Genomic DNA, 17,956 nt, shown 5'->3' with positions numbered 1-17,956 from the left:
TTTACGTCAGGATTCTTGCAGACTTGTGGCATCCGGTAGGTCTTTTAAAATATTTTATTAATATTTTTTAAATAATATTTTACTTTTGGGAAAATTGGCGTGCTTCTGGAAAATTTAAGTTTTTTTGTTTTTCTCTGTAACTGGATGAGTTTTAATTCTCCCTTGACTGAAATGTTTATAGTTCTCCAAAAGAGCATTAGCACAAACTGGAATTTGATGGGCAGTACATGCATGTACACATTAAGCTAGTTTATAGGTGACTGTATCCTCTTCATTCCATACCCTCTCCAAACAGTCAGCTTCATGTAACAATACTAACTTGCAGTTTGTATCATAGTTTGGCCTACTGACTAACCCTGAGAAATCTGAGCTTTTCCCTTTTAAAAAGTACAGTTACACTCATATACTTATTTTCTGTTGTATTCCCTTACTGTTTGTGTCTATTTTAAGGCATGATACTTAAAATAAAATCCTTTGTAAAGCTCAGTGAAATTTTCCCTCTGTGATGTCAATGGAGGGAGTACATTTGGGTGCATCCATAGCCTTTAATGACTGCACCACAGAGTATGAGTGGGCCCATCCAGTAAAGTCTAGGACACCCTACACAACCTCTCAAATGACATCAATGAAGGACCTAGTAGATACTTCATAAATAAAACATTTACAAAGCATTCTATTAAGAAACTGCCCACATAATTTTAGTCAGTTACTGCGGAAAATATATAGCAGCACTTAAGTTACAAAATGCCATGATGTATATCAAAATTGCAACTATGCACTTTGTTAGGACTCAAAAGTACCAAACCTCCAATTCAACAATTTCCAAATCAATATACCACTTTCCTAAAACAAAGATGTCATTAATGAACCTTAAACCCCTTTAATTAGAAATTCACAGAAAATTAAAGCAATGGGGTGCTTTGTCTTGGCTTTACTCTTCCTGGTCAAACCCCCAAACATTAAAAAAAAAAAAACAGTAGATTCTAGTTTTCTTTTTAATCTTGCACAAATGAGACACAGTCTATATCGATAAAAATTCCAAAATATATTCTACATTATTCCCATGTTCAACATTGATTCCATTTAATCTACACTGTATTTTGACATTATGATGAGGATTCTACCCAGTCTTATAATTTAGGCACATGCCACTTTTTTACCATTTAATCTACACTGTCATCTGACATTATGGTGAGGCTTCTACCCAGACTTATAATTTAGGCACGTGCCACGTTTTTATCATTTAATCTACACTGCCATTTGACATTATGGTGAGGCTTCTACACAGTCTTGTAATTTAGGCATGTGACAGTTTTTTACCATTTAATCTACACTGTCATCTGACATTATGGTGAGGCTTCTATCCAGTCTTGTAATTTAGGCATGTGCCACTTTTTTACCATTTAATCTACACTGTCATCTGACATTATGATGAATTTTCTATCCAGTCTTGTAATTTAGGCATGTGTCACTTTTTTACCATTTAATCTACACTGTCATCTGACATTATGGTGAGGCTTCTCCCCAGCCTTGTATTTTAGTCACGTGGCACTTTTTTACCATTTCATTTAAACTGTCATCTGACATTATGCTGAGGCTTTTACCCAGTCTTGTAATTAAGGCATGTGCCACATATCTACCATTTAATCTACACTGTCATCTGACATTATGGTGAGGCTTCTACCCAGTCTTGTAACTTAAACAAGTGCCACTTTTTTACCATTTAATCTACACAGTCATCTGACATTATGGTGAGCCTACTACCCAGTCTTGTAATTTAGGCAAGTGAATCTTTTTACCATTTAATCTACACTGTCATCTGACATTATGGTGAGGCTTCTACCCAGTCCTGTAATTTAGGCATGTGCCACTTTTTACCATTTAATCTACACTGTCATCTGACATTATGGTGAGGCTTCTACCCAGTCTTGTAATTTAGGCATGTGCCACTTTTTAACCATTTAATCTACACTGTCATCTGACATTATGGTGAAGCTTCTACCCAGTCTTGTAATTTAGGCATGTGCCACTTTTTACCATTTAATCTACACTGTCATCTGACATTATGGTGAGGCTTCTACCCAGTCTTGTAATTTAGGCATGTGCCACTTTTTACCATTTAATCTACACTGTCATCTGACATTATGGTGAGACTTCTACCCAGTCTTGTAATTTAGGCATGTGCCACTTTTTACCATTTAATCTACACTGTCATCTGACATTATGGTGAGGCTTCTACCCAGTCTTGTAATTTAGGCATGTGCCACTTTTTTACCATTTAATCTACACTGTCATCTGACATTATGGTGAGGCTTCTACCCAGTCTTGTAATTTAGGCATGTGCCACTTTTTTACCATTTAATCTACACTGTCATCTGACATTATGGTGAGGCTTCTACCCAGTCTTGTAATTTAGGCATGTGCCACTTTTAACCATTTAATCTACACTGTCATCTGACATTATGGTGAGGCTTCTACCCAGTTTTGTAATTTAGGCATGTGCCACTTTTTACCATTTAATCTACACTGTCATCTGACATTATTGTATGGCTCCTCCCCAGTCTTGTAATTTAGGCATGTGAATCTTTACCATTTAATCTACACTGTCATCTGACATTATGGTGAGGCTTCTACCCAGTCTTGTAATTTAGGCTTGTGCCACTTTTTTAATATTTAATCTACACTGTCATCTGACATTATGGTGAGGCTTCTACCCAGTCTTGTAATTTAGGCACGTCACTTTTTACCATTTAATCTACACTGTCATCTGACATTATGGTGAGGCTTCTACCCAGTCTTGTAATTTAGGCACATGCCACTTTTTTACCATTTAATCTACACTGTCATCTGACATTATGGTGAGGCTTCTACCCAGTCTTGTAATTTAGGCATGTGCCACTTTTTTACCATTTAATCTACACTGTCAGCTGACATTATGGTGAGGCTTCTACCCAGTCTTGTAATTTAGGCATGTGCCACTTTTTACCATTTAATCTACACTGTCATCTGACATTATGGTGAGGCTTCTACCCAGTCTTGTAATTTAGGCATGTGCCACTTTTTTACCATTTAATCTACACTGTCATCTGACATTATGGTGAGGCTTCTACCCAGTCTTGTAATTTAGGCATGTGCCACTTTTTAACCATTTAATCTACACTGTCATCTGACATTATGGTGAGGCTTCTACCCAGTCTTGTAATTTAGGCATGTGCCACTTTTTTACCATTTAATCTACACTGTCATCTGACATTATGGTGAGGCTTCTACCCAGTCTTGTAATTTAGGCATGTGCCACTTTTTACCATTTAATCTACACTGTCATCTGACATTATGGTGAGGCTTCTACCCAGTCTTGTAATTTAGGCATGTGCCACTTTTCTACCATTTAATCTACACTGTCATCTGACATTATGGTGAGGCTTCTACCCAGTCTTGTAATTTAGGCATGTGCCACTTTTTTACCATTTAATCTACACTGTCATCTGACATTATGGTGAGGCTTCTACCCAGTCTTGTAATTTTGGCATGTGCCACCTTTTACCATTTAATCTACACTGTCATCAGACATTATGGTGAGGCTACTATCCAGTCTGTAATTTAGGCATGTACCACTTTTTTCCATTTAATCTACACTGTCAGCTGGCATTATGGTGAGGCCTCTACACAGTCTTGTAATTTAGGCATGTGCCACTCTTTTACCATTTAATCTACACTGTTATCTGACATTATGGTGAGGCTTCTACCCAGTCTTGTAATTTAGGCATGTGCCACTTTTTACCATTTAATCTACACTGTCATCTGACATTATGGTGAGGCTTCTACCCAGCCTTGTAATTTAGGCATGTGCAAGTTTTTACCATTTAATCTACACTATCATCTGACATTATGGTGAGGCTTCTACCCAGTCTTGTAATTTAGGCATGCGCCACATTTTTCTATTTAAGCTACACTGTCATCTGACATTAAGGTGAGGCTTCAACTCACTCTTGTAATTTAGGCACGTGCCACCTTTTTTACCATTCAATCTACACTGTCATCTGACATTATGATGAGCCTTCTATCCAGTCTTTAATTTAGGCATGCCACTTTTTTAACCATTTAATCTACACTCTTATCTGACATTGTGGTGAGGCTTCTACACAGTCTTGTAATTTAGGTATGTGCCACTTTTTTACCATTTAATCTACACTGTCAGCTGGCATTATGGTGAGGCCTCTACCCATTCTTTTACATTAGGCATGTGTATCTTTTTTATCATTTAATATACACTGTCATATGACATTATGGTGAGGCTTCTACCCAGTCTTGTAATTTAGGCATGTGCCACTTTTTACCATTTAATCTACACTGTCATCTGACATTATGGTGAGGCTTCTACCCAGTCTTGTAATTTAGGCATGTGCCACTTTTTAACCATTTAATCTACACTGTCATCTGACATTATGGTGAGGCTTCTACCCAGTCTTGTAATTTAGGCATGTGCCACTTTTTACCATTTAATCTACACTGTCATCTGACATTATGGTGAGGCTTCTACCCAGTCTTGTAATTTAGGCATGTGCCACTTTTTTACCATTTAATCTACACTGTCATCTGACATTATGGTGAGGCTTCTACCCAGTCTTGTAATTTAGGCACATGCCACTTTTTACCATTTAATCTACACTGTCATCTGACATTATGGTGAGGCTTCTACCCAGTCTTGTAATTTAGGCATGTGCCACTTTTTACCATTTAATCTACACTGTCATCTGACATTATGGTGAGGCTTCTACCCAGTCTTGTAATTTAGGCACATGCCACTTTTTACCATTTAATCTACACTGTCATCTGACATTATGGTGAGGCTTCTACCCAGTCTTGTAATTTAGGCATTTGCCACTTTTTACCATTTAATCTACACTGTCATCTGACATTATGGTGAGGCTTCTACCCAGTCTTGTAATTTAGGCATGTGAATCTTTTTTACCATTTAATCTACACTGTCATCTGACATTATGGTGAGGCTTCTACCCAGTCTTGTAATTTAGGCATGTGCCACTTTTTACCATTTAATCTACACTGTCATCTGACATTATGGTGAGGCTTCTACCCAGTCTTGTAATTTAGGCATGTGCCACTTTTTACCATTTAATCTACACTGTCATCTGACATTATGGTGAGGCTTCTACCCAGTCTTGTAATTTAGGCATGTGCCACTTTTTACCATTTAATCTACACTGTCATCTGACATTATGGTGAGGCTTCTACCCAGTCTTGTAATTTAGGCACATGCCACTTTTTACCATTTAATCTACACTGTCATCTGACATTATGGTGAGGCTTCTACCCAGTCTTGTAATTTAGGCACATGAATATTTTTACCATTTAATCTACACTGTCATCTGACATTATGGTGAGGCTTCTACCCAGTCTTGTAATTTAGGCATGTGCCACTTTTTAACCATTTAATCTACACTGTCATCTGACATTATGGTGAGGCTTCTACCCAGTCTTGTAATTTAGGCATGTGCCACTTTTTTACCATTTAATCTACACTGTCATCTGACATTATGGTGAGGCTTCTACCCAGTCTTGTAATTTAGGCATGTGCCACTTTTTTACCATTTAATCTACACTGTCATCTGACATTATGGTGAGGCTTCTACCCAGTCTTGTAATTTAGGCATGTGCCACTTTTTTACCATTTAATCTACACTGTCATCTGACATTATGGTGAGGCTTCTACCCAGTCTTGTAATTTAGGCATGTGCCATTTTTTACCATTTAATCTACACTGTCATCTGACATTATGGTGAGGCTTCTACCCAGTCTTGTAATTTAGGCATGTGCCACTTTTTTACCATTTAATCTACACTGTCATCTGACATTATGGTGAGGCTTCTACCCAGTCTTGTAATTTAGGCATGTGAATCTTTTTTACCATTTAATCTACACTGTCATCTGACATTATGGTGAGGCTTCTACCCAGTCTTGTAATTTAGGCACATGCCACTTTTTAACCATTTAATCTACACTGTCATCTGACATTATGGTGAGGCTTCTACCCAGTCTTGTAATTTAGGCATGTGCCACTTTTTACCATTTAATCTACACTGTCATCTGACATTATGGTGAGGCTTCTACCCAGTCTTGTAATTTAGGCATGTGCCACTTTTTTACCATTTAATCTACACTGTCATCTGACATTATGGTGAGGCTTCTACCCAGTCTTGTAATTTAGGCATGTGCCACTTTTTACCATTTAATCTACACTGTCATCTGACATTATGGTGAGGCTTCTACCCAGTCTTGTAATTTAGGCATGTGCCACTTTTTTACCATTTAATCTACACTGTCATCTGACATTATGGTGAGGCTTCTACCCAGTCTTGTAATTTAGGCATGTGCCACATTTTTACCATTTAATCTACACTGTCATCTGACATTATGGTGAGGCTTCTACCCAGTCTTGTAATTTAGGCATGTGCCACTTTTTACCATTTAATCTACACTGTCATCTAACATTATTGTGAGGCTTCTACCCAGTCTTGTAATTTAGGCATGTGCCACTTTTTACCATTTAATCTACACTGTCATCTGACATTATGGTGAGGCTTCTACCCAGTCTTGTAATTTAGGCATGTGCCACTTTTTAACCATTTAATCTACACTGTCATCTGACATTATGGTGAGGCTTCTACCCAGTCTTGTAATTTAGGCATGTGCCACTTTTTTACCATTTAATCTACACTGTCATCTGACATTATGGTGAGGCTTCTACCCAGTCTTGTAATTTAGGCATGTGCCACTTTTTACCATTTAATCTACACTGTCATCTGACATTATGGTGAGGCTTCTACCCAGTCTTGTAATTTAGGCATGTGCCACTTTTTTAACCATTTAATCTACACTGTCATCTGACATTATGGTGAGGCTTCTACCCAGTCTTGTAATTTAGGCATGTGCCACTTTTTTACCATTTAATCTACACTGTCATCTGACATTATGGTGAGGCTTCTACCCAGTCTTGTAATTTAGGCACATGCCACTTTTTTACCATTTAATCTACACTGTCATCTGACATTATGGTGAGGCTTCTACCCAGTCTTGTAATTTAGGCATGTGCCACGTTTTACCACTTATTCTACACTGTCATCTGACATTATGGTGAGACTTCTACCTAGTCTTGTAATTTAGGCATGTGCCACTTTTTACCATTTAATCTACACTGTCATCTGACATTATGGTGAGGCTTCTACCCAGTCTTGTAATTTAGGCATGTGAATATTTTTACCATTTAATCTACACTGTCATCTGACATTATGGTGAGGCTTCTACCCAGTCTTGTAATTTAGGCATGTGCCACTTTTTACCATTTAATCTACACTGTCATCTGACATTATGGTGAGGCTTCTACCCAGTCTTGTAATTTAGGCACATGCCACTTTTTACCATTTAATCTACACTGTCATCTGACATTATGGTGAGCCTTCTACCCAGTCTTGTAATTTAGGCACATGAATCTTTTTTACCATTTAATCTACACTGTCATCTGACATTATGGTGAGGCTTCTACCCAGTCTTGTAATTTAGGCATGTGCCACTTTTTACCATTTAATCTACACTGTCATCTGACATTATGGTGAGGCTTCTACCCAGTCTTGTAATTTAGGCATGTGCCACTTTTTTACCATTTAATCTACACTGTCATCTGACATTATGGTGAGGCTTCTACCCAGTCTTGTAATTTAGGCATGTGCCACTTTTTACCATTTAATCTACACTGTCATCTGACATTATGGTGAGGCTTCTACCCAGTCTTGTAATTTAGGCACATGCCACATTTTTACCATTTAATCTACACTGTCATCTGACATTATGGTGAGGCTTCTACCCAGTCTTGTAATTTAGGCATGTGCCACTTTTTACCATTTAATCTACACTGTCATCTGACATTATGGTGAGGCTTCTACCCAGTCTTGTAATTTAGGCATGCCACTGTTTTACCATTTAATCTACACTGTCATCTGACATTATGGTGAGGCTTCTACCCAGTCTTGTAATTTAGGCATGTGCCACTTTTTACCATTTAATCTACACTGTCATCTGACATTATGGTGAGGCTTCTACCCAGTCTTGTAATTTAGGCATGTGCCACTTTTTACCATTTAATCTACACTGTCATCTGACATTATGGTGAGGCTTCTACCCAGTCTTGTAATTTAGGCATGTGCCACATTTTTACCATTTAATCTACACTGTCATCTGACATTATGGTGAGGCTTCTACCCAGTCTTGTAATTTAGGCATGTGCCACTTTTTACCATTTAATCTACACTGTCATCTGACATTATGGTGAGGCTTCTACCCAGTCTTGTAATTTAGGCATGTGCCACTTTTTACCATTTAATCTACACTGTCATCTGACATTATGGTGAGGCTTCTACCCAGTCTTGTAATTTAGGCATGTGCCACTTTTTTACCATTTAATCTACACTGTCATCTGACATTATGGTGAGGCTTCTACCCAGTCTTGTAATTTAGGCATGTGCCACTTTTTAACCATTTAATCTACACTGTCATCTGACATTATGGTGAGGCTTCTACCCAGTCTTGTAATTTAGGCACATGCCACTTTTTTACCATTTAATCTACACTGTCATCTGACATTATGGTGAGGCTTCTACCCAGTCTTGTAATTTAGGCATGTGCCACTTTTTTCCATTTAATCTACACTGTCATCTGGCATTATGGTGAGGCTTCTACCCAGTCTTGTAATTTAGGCATGTGCCACTTTTTACCATTTAATCTACACTGTCATCTGACATTATGGTGAGGCTTCTACCCAGTCTTGTAATTTAGGCATGTGCCACTGTTTTACCATTTAATCTACATTGTCATCTGACATTATGGTGAGGCTTCTACCCAGTCTTGTAATTTAGGCACGTGCCACTTTTTACCATTTAATCTACACTGTCATCTGACATTATGGTGAGGCTTCTACCCAGTCTTGTAATTTAGGCATGTGCCACTTTTTAACCATTTAATCTACACTGTCATCTGACATTATGGTGAGGCTTCTACCCAGTCTTGTAATTTAGGCATGTGCCACTTTTTACCATTTAATCTACACTGTCATCTGACATTATGGTGAGCCTTCTACCCAGTCTTGTAATTTAGGCACATGAATCTTTTTTACCATTTAATCTACACTGTCATCTGACATTATGGTGAGGCTTCTACCCAGTCTTGTAATTTAGGCATGTGCCACTTTTTTTACCATTTAATCTACACTGTCATCTGACATTATGGTGAGGCTTCTACCCAGTCTTGTAATTTAGGCATGTGCCACTTTTTACCATTTAATCTACACTGTCATCTGACATTATGGTGAGGCTTCTACCCAGTCTTGTAATTTAGGCACATGCCACTTTTTTACCATTTAATCTACACTGTCATCTGACATTATGGTGAGGCTTCTACCCAGTCTTGTAATTTAGGCACATGCCACTTTTTACCATTTAATCTACACTGTCATCTGACATTATGGTGAGGCTTCTACCCAGTCTTGTAATTTAGGCATGTGCCACTTTTTACCATTTAATCTACACTGTCATCTGACATTATGGTGAGGCTTCTACCCAGTCTTGTAATTTAGGCATGTGCCACTTTTTTACCATTTAATCTACACTGTCATCTGACATTATGGTGAGGCTTCTACCCAGTCTTGTAATTTAGGCATGTGCCACTTTTTACCATTTTATCTACACTGTCATCTGACATTATGGTGAGGCTTCTACCCAGTCTTGTAATTTAGGCATGTGCCACTTTTTACCATTTATTCTACACTGTCATCTGACATTATGGTGAGGCTTCTACCCAGTCTTGTAACTTAGGCACGTGCCACTTTTTACCATTTAATCCACACTGTCATCTGAGACTATGGTGAGGCTTCTACCCAGCCTTGTAATTCATGTGCCACTTATTTACCATTTAATCTACACTGTCATCTGACATTATGGTGAGGCTTCTACCCAGTCTTGTAATTTAGGCATGTGCCACTTTTTTACCATTTAATCTACACTGTCATCTGACATTATGGTGAGGCTTCTACCCAGTCTTGTAATTTAGGCAAGTGCCACATTTTACCATTTAATCTACACTGTCATCTGACATTATGGTGAGGCTTCTACCCAGTCTTGTAATTTAGGCATGTGCCACTTTTTTACCATTTAATCTACACTGTCATCTGACATTATGGTGAGGCTTCTACCCAGTCTTGTAATTTAGGCACGTGCCACTTTTTACCATTTAATCTACACTGTCATCTGACATTATGGTGAGGCTTCTACCCAGTCTTGTAATTTAGGCATGTGCCACTTTTTACCATTTAATCTACACTGTCATCTGACATTATGGTGAGGCTTCTACCCAGTCTTGTAATTTAGGCATGTGCCACTTTTTTACCATTTAATCTACACTGTCATCTGACATTATGGTGAGGCTTCTACCCAGTCTTGTAATTTAGGCATGTGCTTTTTTACCATTTAATCTACACTGGCATCTGACATTATGGTGAGGCTTCTACCCAGTCTTGTAATTTAGGCATGTGCCACTTTTTACCATTTAATCTACACTGCTGTCTGACATTATGTAGAGGCTTCTACCCAGTCTTGTAATTTAATCATGTGCCAATTTTTATTATTTAACATACACTGTCATCTGACATTATGGTGAGGCTTCTACCCAGTCTTGTAATTTAGGCACATGCCACTTTTTACCATTTAATCTACACTGTCATCTGACATTATGGTGAGGCTTCTACCCAGTCTGGTAATTTAGGCATGTGCCAATTTTTACCATTTAATCTACACTGTCATCTGACATTATGGTGAGGCTTCTACCCAGTCTTGTAATTTAGACATGTGCCACTTTTTTACCATTTAATCTACACTGTCATCTGACATTATGGTGAGGCTTCTACCCAGTCTTGTAATTTAGGTATGCCACTTTTTACCATTTAATCTACACTGTCATCTGACATTATGGTGAGGCTTCTACCCAGTCTTGTAATTTAGGCACATGCCACTTTTTTACCATTTAATCTACACTGTCATCTGACATTATGGTGAGGCTTCTACCCAGTCTTGTAATTTAGGCATGTGCCACTTTTTACCATTTAATCTACACTGTCATCTGACATTATGGTGAGGCTTCTACCCAGTCTTGTAATTTAGGCATGTGCCACTTTTTTACCATTTAATCTACACTGTCATCTGACATTATGGTGAGGCTTCTACCCAGTCTTGTAATTTAGGCATGTGCCACTTTTTCCCATTTAATCTACACTGTCAGCTGACATTATGGTGAGTCTTCTACCCAGTTTTGTAATTTAGACAGGTGCCACTTTTTACCATTTAATCTACACTGCCATCTCGCATTATGGTGAGGCTTCTACCCAGTCTTGTAATTTAGGCATGTGCTACTTTTTACCATTTAATCTACACTGTCATCTGACATTATGGTGAGGCTTCTACCCAGTCTTGTAATTTAGGCATGTGCCACTTTTTAACCATTTAATCTACACTGTCATCTGACATTATGGTGAGGCTTCTACCCAGTCTTGTAATTTAGGCATGTGCCACTTTTTTACCATTTAATCCACACTGTCATCTGACATTATGGTGAGGCTTCTACACAGTCTTATAATTTAGGCAAATAACAGTTTTTACCATTTAATCTACACTGTCTTCTGACATTATGGTGAGTCTTCTACCCAGTCTTGTAATTTAGGCATGTGTCACTTTTTACCATTTAATCTACACTGTCATCTGACATTATGGTGAGGCTTCTACCCAGTCTTGTAATTTAGGCATGTGCCACTTTTTTACCATTTAATCTACACTGTCATCTGACATTATGGTGAGGCTTCTACCCAGTCTTGTAATTTAAGCATGTGCCACTTTTTACCATTTAATCTACACTGTCATCTGACATTATGGTGAGGCTTCTACCCAGTCTTGTAATTTAGGCATGTGCCACTTTTTTACCATTTAATCTACACTGTCATCTGACATTATGGTGAGGCTTCTACCCAGTCTTGTAATTTAGGCATGTGCCACTTTTTTACCATTTAATCTACACTGTCATCTGACATTATGGTGAGGCTTCTACCCAGTCTTGTAATTTAGGCATTTGCCACTTTTTACCATTTAATCTACACTGTCATCTGACATTATGGTGAGGCTTCTACCCAGTCTTGTAATTTAGGCATGTGCCACTTTTTTACCATTTAATCTACACTGTCATCTGACATTATGGTGAGGCTTCTACCCAGTCTTGTAATTTAGGCATGTGCCACTTTTTACCATTTAATCTACACTGTCATCTGACATTATGGTGAGGCTTCTACCCAGTCTTGTAATTTAGGCATGTGCCACTTTTTTACCATTTAATCTACACTGTCATCTGACATTATGGTGAGGCTTCTACCCAGTCTTGTAATTTAGGCATGTGCCACATTTTTACCATTTAATCTACACTGTCATCTGACATTATGGTGAGGCTTCTACCCAGTCTTGTAATTTAGGCACGTGCCACTTTTTACCATTTAATCTACACTGTCATCTGACATTATGGTGAGGCTTCTACCCAGTCTTGTAATTTAGGCATGTGACACTTTTTTACCATTTAATCTACACTGTCATCTGACATTATGGTGAGGCTTCTACCCAGTCTTGTAATTTAGGCATGTGCCACTTTTTACCATTTAATCTACACTGTCATCTGACATTATGGTGAGGCTTCTACCCAGTCTTGTAATTTAGGCATGTGCCACTTTTTACCATTTAATCTACACTGTCATCTGACATTATGGTGAGGCTTCTACCCAGTCTTGTAATTTAGGCATGTGCCACTTTTTTACCATTTAATCTACACTGTCATCTGACATTATGGTGAGGCTTCTACCCAGTCTTGTAATTTAGGCACATGCCACTTTTTACCATTTAATCTACACTGTCATCTGACATTATGGTGAGGCTTCTACCCAGTCTTGTAATTTAGGCATGTGCCACTTTTTACCATTTAATCTACACTGTCATCTGACATTATGGTGAGGCTTCTACCCAGTCTTGTAATTTAGGCATGTGCCACTTTTTTACCATTTAATCTACACTGTCATCTGACATTATGGTGAGGATTCTACCCAGTCTTGTAATTTAGGCATGTGCACTTTTTTACCATTTAATCTACACTCCCATCTGACATTATGGTGAGGCTTCTATCCAGTCTTGTAATTTAGGCATGTGCCACTTTTTCACCATTTAATCTACACTGTCATCTGACATTATGGTGAGGCTTCTACCCAGTCTTGTAAGTTAGGCATGTGCCACTTTTTACCATTTAATCTACACTGTCATCTGACATTATGATGAGGCTTCTACCCAGTCTTGTAATTTAGGCATGTGCCACTTTTTACCATTTAATCTACACTGTCATCTGACATTATGGTGAGGCTTCTACCCAGTCCTGTAATTTAGCATGTGTCACTATTTTCCATTTTTTCTACACTGTCATCTGACATTATGGTGAGGCTTCTACCCAGTCTTGTAATTTAGGCATGTGCCACTTTTTTACCATTTAATCTACACTGTCATCTGACATTATGGTGAGGCTTCTACCCAGTCTTGTAATTTAGACATGCCACTTTTTTACCATTTAATCTACACTGTCATTTGACATTATGGTGAGGCTTCTACCCAGTCTTGTAATTTAGGCATGTGCCACTTTTTACCATTTAATCTACACTGTCATCTGACATTATGGTGAGGCTTCTACCCAGTCTTGTAATTTAGGCATGTGCCAGTTTTTAACATTTAATCTACACTGTCTTCTGACATTATGGTGAGGCTTCTACCCAGTCTTGTAATTTAGGCTTGTGCCCAATTTTTACCATTTAATCTACACTGTCATCTGACATTATGGTGAGGCTTCTACTCAGTCTTGTAATTTAGGCATGTGCCACTTTTTACCATTTAATCTACACTGTCATCTGCCATTATGGTGAGGCTTCTACCCAGTCTTGTATTTTAGGCATGCAAGTCTTTTTTTACTATTTAATCTACACTGCCATCTGACATTTTTGTGAGGCTTCTACCCAGTCTTGTAATTTAGGCTTGTGCCTAATTTTTAGCATTTAAGCTACAATGTCATCTGACATTATGGTGAGGCTTCTACCCAGTCTTGTAATTTAGGCTTGTGCCTAATTTTTAGCATTTAAGCTACAATGTCATCTGACATTATGGTGAGGCTTCTACCCACTCTTGTAATTTAGGCATGTGCACTTTTTAAGATTTATTCTACAATGTAATCTCACATTTTGGTCAGGCTTTTACCCTGTCTTAGAATTTAGGTACGTGTCACTTTTTTAGCCTTCAATCTACATTATCATCTGACATTATGGTGAGGCTTCTACCCAGTCTTGTAATTTAGGCATGTGCCACTTTTTTACCATTTAATCTACACTGTCATCTGACATTATGGTGAGGCTTCTACCCAGTCTTGTAATTTAGGCATGTGCCACTTTTTTACCATTTAATCTACACTGTCATCTGACATTATGGTGAGGCTTCTACCCAGTCTTGTAATTTAGGCACATGCCACTTTTTACCATTTAATCTACACTGTCATCTGACATTATGGTGAGGCTTCTACCCAGTCTTGTAATTTAGGCGTGTGCCACTTTTACCATTTAATGTACACTGTCATCTGACATTATGGTGAGGATTCTACCCAGTCTTGTAATTTAGGCATGTGCACTTTTTTACCATTTAATCTACACTCCCATCTGACATTATGGTGACGCTTCTATCCAGTCTTGTAATTTAGGCATGTGCCACTTTTTCCCATTTAATCTACACTGTCATCTGACATTATGATGAGGCTTCTACCCAGTCTTGTAATTTAACACATGCCACTTTTTACCATTTAATCTACACTGTCATCTGACATTATGGTGAGGCTTCTACCCAGTCTTGTAATTTAGGCATGTGCTACTTTTTACCATTTAATCTACACTGTCATCTGACATTATGGTGAGGCTTCTACCCAGTCTTGTAATTTAGGCATGTGCCACTTTTTTACCATTTAATCTACACTGTCATCTGACATTATGGTGAGGCTTCTACCCAGTCTTGTAATTTAGGCATGTGCCACTTTTTTTACCATTTAATCTACACTGTCATCTGACATTATGGTGAGGCTTCTACCCAGTCTTGTAATTTAGGCATGCCACTTTTTTACCATTTAATCTACACTGTCATCTGACATTATGGTGAGGCTTCTACCCAGTCTTGTAATTTAGGCATGTGCCACTTTTTTACCATTTAATCTACACTGTCATCTGACATTATGGTGAGGCTTCTACCCAGTCTTGTAATTTAGGCACATGCCACTTTTTTACCATTTAATCTACACTGTCATCTGACATTATGGTGAGGCTTCTACCCAGTCTTGTAATTTAGGCATGTGCCACTTTTTACCATTTAATCTACACTGTCATCTGACATTATGGTGAGGCTTCTACCCAGTCTTGTAATTTAGGCATGTGCCACTTTTTTACCATTTAATCTACACTGTCATCTGACATTATGGTGAGGCTTCTACCCAGTCTTGTAATTTAGGCATGTGCCACTTTTTTACCATTTAATCTACACTGTCATCTGACATTATGGTGAGGCTTCTACCCAGTCTTGTAATTTAGGCATGTGCCACAATTTTACCATTTAATCTACACTGTCATCTGACATTATGGTGAGGCTTCTACCCAGTCTTGTAATTTAGGCATGTGCCACTTTTTTACCATTTAATCTACACTGTCATCTGACATTATGGTGAGGCTTCTACCCAGTCTTGTAATTTAGGCACGTGAATTTTTTACCATTTAATCTACACTGTCATCTGACATTATGGTGAGGCTTCTACCCAGTCTTGTAATTTAGGCATGTGCCACTTTTTTACCATTTAATCTACACTGTCATCTGACATTATGGTGAGGCTTCTACCCAGTCTTGTAATTTAGGCATGTGCCACTTTTTACCATTTAATCTACACTGTCATCTGACATTATGGTGAGGCTTCTACGCAGTTTTGTAATTTATGCACTTGCCACATTTTTCAATTTACTCTACACTGTCATCTGACATTATGGTGAGGCTTCTACGCAGTCTTGTAATTTAGGCATGTGCCACTTTTTACCATTTAATCTACACTGTCATCTGACATTATGGTGAGGCTTCTACCCAGTCTTGTAATTTAGGCATGTGCCACTTTTTTACCATTTAATCTACACTGTCATCTGACATTATGGTGAGGCTTCTACCCAGTCTTGTAATTTAGGCACATGCCACTTTTTACAATTTAATCTACACTGTCATCTGACATTATGTTGAGGCTTCTACCCAGTCTTGTAATTTAGGCATGTGCCACTTTTTACCATTTAATCTACACTGTCATCTGACATTATGGTGAGGCTTCTACCCAGTCTTGTAATTTAGGCATGTGCCACTTTTTTACCATTTAATCTACACTGTCATCTGACATTATGGTGAGGCTTCTACCCAGTCTTGTAATTTAGGCATGTGCCACTGTTTTACCATTTAATCTACACTGTCATCTGACATTATGGTGAGGCTTCTACCCAGTCTTGTAATTTAGGCATGTGCCACTTTTTACCATTTAATCTACACTGTCATCTGACATTATGGTGAGGCTTCTACCCAGTCTTGTAATTTAGGCATGTGCCACTTTTTAACCATTTAATCTACACTGTCATCTGACATTATGGTGAGGCTTCTACCCAGTCTTGTAATTTAGGCATGTGCCACTTTTTTACCATTTAATCTACACTGTCATCTGACATTATGGTGAGGCTTCTACCCAGTCTTGTAATTTAGGCATGTGCCACTTTTTTCCATTTAATCTACACTGTCATCTGACATTATGGTGAGGCTTCTACCCAGTCTTGTAAATTAGGCATGTGCCACTTTTTACCATTTAATCTACACTGTCATCTGACATTATGGTGAGGCTTCTACCCAGTCTTGTAATTTAGGCATGTGCCACTTTTTAACCATTTAATCTACACTGTCATCTGACATTATGGTGAGGCTTCTACCCAGTCTTGTAATTTAGGCATGTGCCACTTTTTACCATTTAATCTACACTATCATCTGACAATATGGTGAGTCTTCTACCCATTTTTGTAATTTAGGCATGTGCCACTTTTTACCATTTAATCTACACTGTCATCTGACATTATGGTAAGGCTTCTACCCAGTCTTGTAATTTAGGCATGTGCCACTTTTTACCATTTAATCTACACTCTCATCTGACATTATGGTGAGGCTTCTACCCAGTCTTGTAATTTAGGCACGTGACACTTTTTACCATTTAATCTACACTGTCATCTGACATTATGGTGAGGCTTCTACCCAGTCTTGTAATTTAGGCATGTGTCACTTTTTACCATTTAATCTACACTGTCATCTGACATTTTTCTGAGGCTTCTACCCAGTCTTGTAATTTAAGCATGTGCCACATTTTTACCATTTAATCTACACTGTCATCTGACATTATGGTGAGGCTTCTACCCAGTCTTGTAATTTAGACATGTGCCACTTTTTACCATTTAATCTACACTGTCATCTGACATTATGGTGAGGCTTCTACCCAGTCTTGTAATTTAAGCATGTGCCACTTTTTACCATTTAATCTACACTGTCATCTGACATTATGTTGAGGGTTCTACCCAGTCTTGTAATTAAGGCATGTGCCAGTGTTTTACTATTTAATCTACACTGTCACTTTTATCTACACGTCTTGAATTATGTGACTTTTCCATTTAATTACCTTATTTTTTTTTTTTTTTTTTTTTTTTTTTTTTTTTTTTTTTTTGGGAGGGGTGGGGGGG

Source organism: Protopterus annectens, chromosome 17.part0 (assembly GCF_019279795.1).
Source record: "Protopterus annectens isolate FY-2018-M chromosome 17.part0, PAN1.0, whole genome shotgun sequence".
NCBI lineage: Eukaryota > Metazoa > Chordata > Ceratodontiformes > Protopteridae > Protopterus > Protopterus annectens.
This window is presented reverse-complemented; position numbering follows the sequence as displayed.